Source organism: Micrasema longulum, unplaced genomic scaffold, assembly GCF_059751315.1.
Source record: "Micrasema longulum isolate JH-2025_06_02 unplaced genomic scaffold, ASM5975131v1 h1tg002711l, whole genome shotgun sequence".
Classification (NCBI taxonomy): Eukaryota; Metazoa; Arthropoda; class Insecta; order Trichoptera; family Brachycentridae; genus Micrasema; species Micrasema longulum.
In genome coordinates this window covers 17501-25434 of record NW_028279843.1, presented here as the reverse complement: position 1 = coordinate 25434, position 7934 = coordinate 17501, and the positions used below count along the sequence as shown (strand labels likewise).

Genomic DNA, 7934 nt, shown 5'->3' with positions numbered 1-7934 from the left:
TATATTTCTCTATGTATTTTTCTGTTATAAACAATCTATTAAAATAATACACATCAAATTTCCATTGTCTGTTGATTTTATTTGCAATCTTCTTTTTTTTCGATGGTTAAAACTCTAGGAAATTCAAAGACAATAAAAATTTTACTGCCATATATTGGCGAGCTCACACGCTATACATAGCCCTAATAAATAAATGAATAATTCATAAACTAAATAATAATAAACATGGAAATAATTTATACCCTCTCGCCGAGTTTTAATGCGAGAACGAGGCCCCCTCCCGGCGAGACGTCTCGCGGCGGTCGCGAGCGCGCTCCGCGTGAAACTTAAATTTTTCGTTTACTTCACCGAGCGACGATCCGAAATGCACCCCCGCCGATTTTTATTTCGTTCCTCCTTCCGATTCGAAAGTGAATGTGAAATTAAAAAAAAAAAAAAAAACAAAAAAACTTAGAAATATTTTATACCCTCTCGCCGAGTTTTAATGCGAGAACGAGGCCCCCTCCCGGCGAGACGTCTCGCGGCGGTCGCGAGCGCGCTCCGCGTGAAACTTAAATTTTTCGTTTACTTCACTGAGCGACGATCCGAAATGCACCCCCGCCGATTTTTATTTCGTTCCTCCTTCCGATTCGAAAGTGAATGTGAAATTAAAAAAAAAAAAAAAAACAAAAAAACTTAGAAATATTTTATACCCTCTCGCCGAGTTTTAATGCGAGAACGAGGCCCCCTCCCGGCGAGACGTCTCGCGGCGGTCGCGAGCGCGCTCCGCGTGAAACTTAAATTTTTCGTTTACTTCACTGAGCGACGATCCGAAATGCACCCCCGCCGATTTTTATTTCGTTCCTCCTTCCGATTCGAAAGTGAATGTGAAATTAAAAAAAAAAAAAAAAATTAAAACTTAGAAATAATTTATACCCTCTCGCCGAGTTTTAATGCGAGAACGAGGCCCCCTCCCGGCGAGACGTCTCGCGGCGGTCGCGAGCGCGCTCCGCGTGAAACTTAAATTTTTCGCTTACTTCACTGAGCGATGATCCGAAATGCACCCCCGCCGATTTTTATTTCGTTCCTCCTTCCGATTCAAGAGTGAATGTGAAATTAAAAAAAAAAAAAAAAAATTAAAACTTAGAAATAATTTATACCCTCTCGCCGAGTTTTAATGCGAGAACGAGGCCCCCTCCCGGCGAGACGTCTCGCGGCGGTCGCGAGCGCGCTCCGCGTGAAACTTAAATTTTTCGTTTATCGAATATTTCCACCGAGCGACGATCCGAAATGCACCCCCGCCGATTTTTATTTCGTTCCTCCTTCCGATTCGAAAGTGAATGTGAAATTAAAAAAAAAAAAAAAAAAAAAAAACTTAGAAATAATTTATACCCTCTCGCCGAGTTTTAATGCGAGAACGAGGCCCCCTCCCGGCGAGACGTCTCGCGGCGGTCGCGAGCGCGCTCCGCGTGAAACTTAAATTTTTCGTTTACTTCACTGAGCGACGATCCGAAATGCACCCCCGTCGATTTTTATTTCGTTCCTCCTTCCGATTCAAAAGTGAATGTGAAATTAAAAAAAAAAAAAAAAACAAAAAAACTTAGAAATATTTTATACCCTCTCGCCGAGTTTTAATGCGAGAACGAGGCCCCCTCCCGGCGAGACGTCTCGCGGCGGTCGCGAGCGCGCTCCGCGTGAAACTTAAATTTTTCGTTTACTTCACTGAGCGACGATCCGAAATGCACCCCCGCCGATTTTTATTTCGTTCCTCCTTCCGATTCGAAAGTGAATGTGAAATTAAAAAAAAAAAAAAAAAAATTAAAACTTAGAAATAATTTATACCCTCTCGCCGAGTTTTAATGCGAGAACGAGGCCCCCTCCCGGCGAGACGTCTCGCGGCGGTCGCGAGCGCGCTCCGCGTGAAACTTAAATTTTTCGTTTATCGAATATTTCCACCGAGCGACGATCCGAAATGCACCCCCGCCGATTTTTATTTCGTTCCTCCTTCCGATTCGAAAGTGAATGTGAAATTAAAAAAAAAAAAAAAAAACAAAAAAACTTAGAAATATTTTATACCCTCTCGCCGAGTTTTAATGCGAGAACGAGGCCCCCTCCCGGCGAGACGTCTCGCGGCGGTCGCGAGCGCGCTCCGCGTGAAACTTAAATTTTTCGTTTATCGAATATTTCCACCGAGCGACGATCCGAAATGCACCCCCGCCGATTTTTATTTCGTTCCTCCTTCCGATTCGAAAGTGAATGTGAAATTAAAAAAAAAAAAAAAAAAAAAAACTTAGAAATAATTTATACCCTCTCGCCGAGTTTTAATGCGAGAACGAGGCCCCCTCCCGGCGAGACGTCTCGCGGCGGTCGCGAGCGCGCTCCGCGTGCAACTTAAATTTTTCGTTTATCGAATATTTCCACCGAGCGACGATCCGAAATGCACCCCCGCCGATTTTTATTTCGTTCCTCCTTCCGATTCAAGAGTGAATGTGAAATTAAAAAAAAAAAAAAAAAAATTAAAACTTAGAAATAATTTATACCCTCTCGCCGAGTTTTAATGCGAGAACGAGGCCCCCTCCCGGCGAGACGTCTCGCGGCGGTCGCGAGCGCGCTCCGCGTGAAACTTAAATTTTTCGTTTATCGAATATTTCCACCGAGCGACGATCCGAAATGCACCCCCGCCGATTTTTATTTCGTTCCTCCTTCCGATTCGAAAGTGAATGTGAAATTAAAAAAAAAAAAAAAAATTAAAACTTAGAAATAATTTATACCCTCTCGCCGAGTTTTAATGCGAGAACGAGGCCCCCTCCCGGCGAGACGTCTCGCGGCGGTCGCGAGCGCGCTCCGCGTGAAACTTAAATTTTTCGTTTATCGAATATTTCCACCGAGCGACGATCCGAAATGCACCCCCGCCGATTTTTATTTCGTTCCTCCTTCCGATTCAAAAGTGAATGTGAAATTAAAAAAAAAAAAAAAAAACAAAAAAACTTAGAAATATTTTATACCCTCTCGCCGAGTTTTAATGCGAGAACGAGGCCCCCTCCCGGCGAGACGTCTCGCGGCGGTCGCGAGCGCGCTCCGCGTGAAACTTAAATTTTTCGTTTACTTCACTGAGCGACGATCCGAAATGCACCCCCGCCGATTTTTATTTCGTTCCTCCTTCCGATTCAAAAGTGAATGTGAAATTAAAAAAAAAAAAAAAAAACAAAAAAACTTAGAAATATTTTATACCCTCTCGCCGAGTTTTAATGCGAGAACGAGGCCCCCTCCCGGCGAGACGTCTCGCGGCGGTCGCGAGCGCGCTCCGCGTGAAACTTAAATTTTTCGTTTATCGAATATTTCCACCGAGCGACGATCCGAAATGCACCCCCGCCGATTTTTATTTCGTTCCTCCTTCCGATTCGAAAGTGAATGTGAAATTAAAAAAAAAAAAAAAAACAAAAAAACTTAGAAATATTTTATACCCTCTCGCCGAGTTTTAATGCGAGAACGAGGCCCCCTCCCGGCGAGACGTCTCGCGGCGGCCGCGAGCGCGCTCCGCGTGAAACTTAAATTTTTCGTTTACTTCACTGAGCGACGATCCGAAATGCACCCCCGCCGATTTTTATTTCGTCCCTCCTTCCGATCCAAATGTGAATGTGAAATAAAAAAAAAATAAAAAAAGAAAATAAAAAAAAAAAAACAAAAATATTTCCTACCCAAATTATAAGTCTAATTTTTCAATCATAATCTCTTTCCATATTCGTCTTCTCAAACGAAAAAAGAAAAGAAAAAATAAAATCATCTCGCAGAATTTGCCAAGTCCCGACCGTACCGCGCGTTTTACCCATCGGCTCATTTACGTTTCGCCTGAAACGCGCGTAGGCTCCCCGCATGGCTGGCGGCCCGGCGTGCGAGACGCCGACACCCGTCGCCGTACGTATATTATGCGCGTCTCTCATGGCGTTAGCTAAAATACATTTTTCACCGCGTTCGCACATTGCGGCGGCCGATATGCCGCGCCGGCTTTACATTTGCGAAAATCAACGTCGTGTGGCCGTTCAGCTCCTTTGTGCGGCTGAGCGAGCATTGCACTTCGCCCGTGTTACAAACTCTGGAGTTCCGCGCAAGCAGAGAACACCGTGAACAAAAACGAGAACGGTCGTAGGATTCTAATCCACGTCCCCACTATTGCCGCGCCGAAGGCGTGCGCTCTCGTACGTTAATATTTGACGAAAGGGAATTAAATTTTTGGCCAAAGAGAAGATCCATGTGGTCCGTCTCGTCAGGTCCAGCGTTCACTTGTTAAAAAGTGAATTTAAAAGTAAAACGAACAGACTCGTGAATCGCGAGAGTGCAAACTCGAGCGAGCGAGAATGTGAGTTATATAGGTGCGAACATAAAGAGCGTGTCGCGGCGGGTGACTCCGTCGCGCCTCAGACGCCCTTCGTATCCTGGAGCGATATAGAAATGAACAGCTCCCTGGTTGATCCTGCCAGTAATCATATGCTTGTCTCAAAGACTAAGCCATGCAAGTCTCAGTAAAAGCCGAATTAAGGTGAAACCGCGAATGGCTCAATATATCAGTTTTGGTTCCTTAGATCGTACATAGTTACTTGGATAACTGTGGCAATTCTAGAGCTAATACATGCAAACGAGGTCCTGACCGGCAACGGGAGGGATGCTTTTATTAGATCAAAAACCAATCGGCGGCGGGGTTCGCGCCCCGTCCGTCGCCATTCGAGATGATTCTAGATAACTTTGTGCTGATCGCACGGTCTAGCACCGGCGACGCATCTTTCAAATGTCTGCCTTATCAACTGTCGATGGTAGTTTATGCGACTACCATGGTTGTCACGGGTAACGGGGAATCAGGGTTCGATTCCGGAGAGGGAGCCTGAGAAACGGCTACCACATCCACGGAAGGCAGCAGGCGCGCAAATTACCCACTCCCGGCACGGGGAGGTAGTGACGAAAAATAACGATACGGGACTCGTCCGAGGCCTCGTGATCGGAATGATTACACTTTAAATCCTTTAACGAGGATCCATTGGAGGGCAAGTCTGGTGCCAGCAGCCGCGGTAATTCCAGCTCCAATAGCATATACTAAAGTTGTTGCGGTTAAAAAGCTCGTAGTTGAAATTGTGTCCTGCGGTGTCGGTCTACCGAATGCGGTACGACAGGCACGTCTGCGGGGCTTCTCGCCGGTGCGTCCACCGCCAGTGTGTTGCGGTCGTCCTCGCGGGCGGCCGCGCGCCGAGGCGGGCCGTCGCGGCTGTTTACTTTGAACAAATTAGAGTGCTCAAAGCGGGCTAACACTTGCCTGAATATTGTACGCATGGAATAATAGAATAGGACCTCGGTTCTGTTTTGTTGGCTTTCTGATACCAGAGGTAATGATTAATAGGGACAACTGGGGGCATTCGTATTGCGACGTTAGAGGTGAAATTCTTGGATCGTCGCAAGACGGACTAAAGCGAAAGCATTTGCCAAAGGTGTTTTCATTAATCAAGAACGAAAGTTAGAGGTTCGAAGGCGATTAGATACCGCTGTAGTTCTAACCATAAATGATGCCAGCCAGCGATCCGCCGAAGTTTCATAATTTTAACCCGGTGGGCAGCTCCCGGGAAACCAAAGCTTTCGGGCTCCGGGGGGAGTATGGTTGCAAAGCTGAAACTTAAAGGAATTGACGGAAGGGCACCACCAGGAGTGGAGCCTGCGGCTTAATTCGACTCAACACGGGAAAACTCACCAGGCCCGGACACTGGAAGGATTGACGGATTAACAGCTCTTTCTCGATTCGGTGGGTGGTGGTGCATGGCCGCTCTTAGTTGGTGGAGCGATTTGTCAGGTTAATTCCGGTAACGAACGTAACTCTAGCCTATTAAATAGACGTGCAACCGGTATCACAGGAGTCCGCGGGCGCGCATCTTGCGGCGTTCGCGTCGCGGAAGTGTGTTTCGCGGTCTTCACTACCGGCGTACAATGAAAATCTTCTTAGAGGGACCGGCGGTATATATAGCCGCACGAGATTGAGCAATAGCAGGTCTGTGATGCCCTTAGATGTCCTGGGCCGCACGCGCGCTACACTGAAGGGATCAGCGTGTCCTCCTTGGCCTAACGGCCCGGGTAACCCGATGAAACCCCTTCGTGATAGGGATTGGGGTTTGCAATTCTCCCCCATGAACGAGGAATTCCTAGTAAAAGCGAGTCACCAGCTCGCGTTGATTGCGTCCCTGCCCTTTGTACACACCGCCCGTCGCTACTACCGATGGATGATTTGGTGAGGTCTTCGGACTGGTGCGCGGAAGCTCGTCTCGGGCATCCGACGCGTCGGAAAGTTTGACCGAATTTGATCATTTAGAGGAAGTAAAAGTCGTAACAAGGTTTCCGTAGGTGAACCTGCGGAAGGATCATTTCCTGTGAAATATAATATAAAATGAATTTTCATTCTTTTATATAGTATAAATATATTTATACACACGCGCAGAGCGCAAAATAAGCAAACACTGCGGCGGAATTTCGCCCTAGGGCGCCGCCGCGAACCGCGGACTGCCGGTGTCGCGGGAGGCGGGTCTGTCGGCCCGATTCCCGCGTCCGGCTATATTCTGTGAAAAATGTAATTTTTTTTCCGATAGAGAAAAAAGAAAAAAAACGCAACCGATAAACAATATATATATATATATATATATATCATAAAACACTATTACCCTGAACGGCGGATCACTCGGCTCGTGGGTCGATGAAGAACGCAGCTAAATGCGCGTCAGAGTGTGAACTGCAGGACACATGAGCATCGACATTTCGAACGCACATTGCGGTCCGAGCAAGACTTAGTTTGTCGACGGACCACTCCTGTTTGAGGGTCGCGCACACAATGCGACCAGACTTCGCCGTCTTCTCTCTTCGGAGAGAAGATTCGGCGAGAGTGTTGCCGGTCTGTCGTCCGCCGGCGCGCGAGCGCCGGACGGACGTCCGGTCAAATTTGACTTGGCGCGCTCTCTCGGTCCCCCCGAGACGCTTTTCGAGCTAGCGACGACGCTGTGAAACCCGCCGCCGGTCCTCACGGGCCGGCGCGCGGGGGCGTTTCTTCGCGCTCTGCGTCGCGCGCGGGTACCGTGCGAAACCGGAGAGCGTTTACATTATTCATATATATGTATATTTATATATATATATGAATTTTTTTTTGTTGTCGACCTCAAATCAGGAGAGATCACCCGCCGAACTTAAGCATATCAGTAAGCGGAGGAAAAGAAACTAACGAGGATTCCCCGAGTAGCGGCGAGCGAAACGGGAAGAGCCCAGCGCTGAATCCTGCGGCCCAGGCGGGCCGCCGGGAAATGTAGCGTTAGGGAGGAGAGTAATATATACACGCGCGGTCATTAGTCACGGCTGCCTGTCCAAGTTCATCTTGAACGGGGCCCGCTTACCCGCAGAGGGTGCCAGGCCCGTGGTGACGGTAGCCGGCCGCGACGGTCTCTCTCCCCAGAGTCGGGTTGCTTGAGAGTGCAGCCCTAAGTGGGTGGTAAACTCCATCTAAGGCTAAATACTACCACGAGACCGATAGCGAACAAGTACCGTGAGGGAAAGTTGAAAAGAACTTTGAAGAGAGAGTTAAAGAGTACGTGAAACCGTTCAGGGGTAAACCTGTGGAACTCAAACGAGCGAACGGAGAGATTCATCGTGTCTTCCGTCGGAGCCCGCGTCCCGGCGCACACCTCCGCCCTTCGGCACTCGTTGTCGGGGCGGGGGGTGTCCGGGTGCGCAGCCGGGCTCCCGGAGCGCGTGCACTTCTCTCTCAGTATAACACCGCGACCCGTTGCGCCTCGGTCGAATGCGCCGTGCGGCTGTCCCGCCTCGCTCCGCGGGGCGGAGCCGCGGCGTCCACGGCCGGGGCGAGTTTTAAAGCGACGGTAGAGAACGAGGATCGCGTCCGCCCCTTCGGAGGGCGTCCGTCGCGTCACAGCGGCTTCCTT

General features: G+C 48.6%; 3 non-coding genes across 3 annotated transcripts in view; all 3 read left to right on the top strand.

The window, feature by feature from the left end:
* The first annotated feature begins 4437 nt into the window (after positions 1–4437).
* Positions 4438–6377, top strand: LOC148271710 (small subunit ribosomal RNA). Its single transcript, XR_015825034.1, has one exon. It is a non-coding gene; the product is annotated as a small subunit ribosomal RNA (ribosomal RNA).
* Positions 6378–6665: 288 nt separating this feature from the next.
* LOC148271709 (5.8S ribosomal RNA) lies at positions 6666–6827 on the top strand. The gene has a single exon (XR_015825032.1). It is a non-coding gene; the product is annotated as a 5.8S ribosomal RNA (ribosomal RNA).
* A 324-nt stretch (positions 6828–7151) lies between these two features.
* Positions 7152–7934, top strand: part of LOC148271708 (large subunit ribosomal RNA) — a 4048-nt gene continuing 3265 nt past the window's right edge. The window contains exon 1 of the ribosomal RNA XR_015825035.1: positions 7152–7934. This exon is cut by the window's right edge and continues 3265 nt beyond it. This is a non-coding gene — a ribosomal RNA (large subunit ribosomal RNA).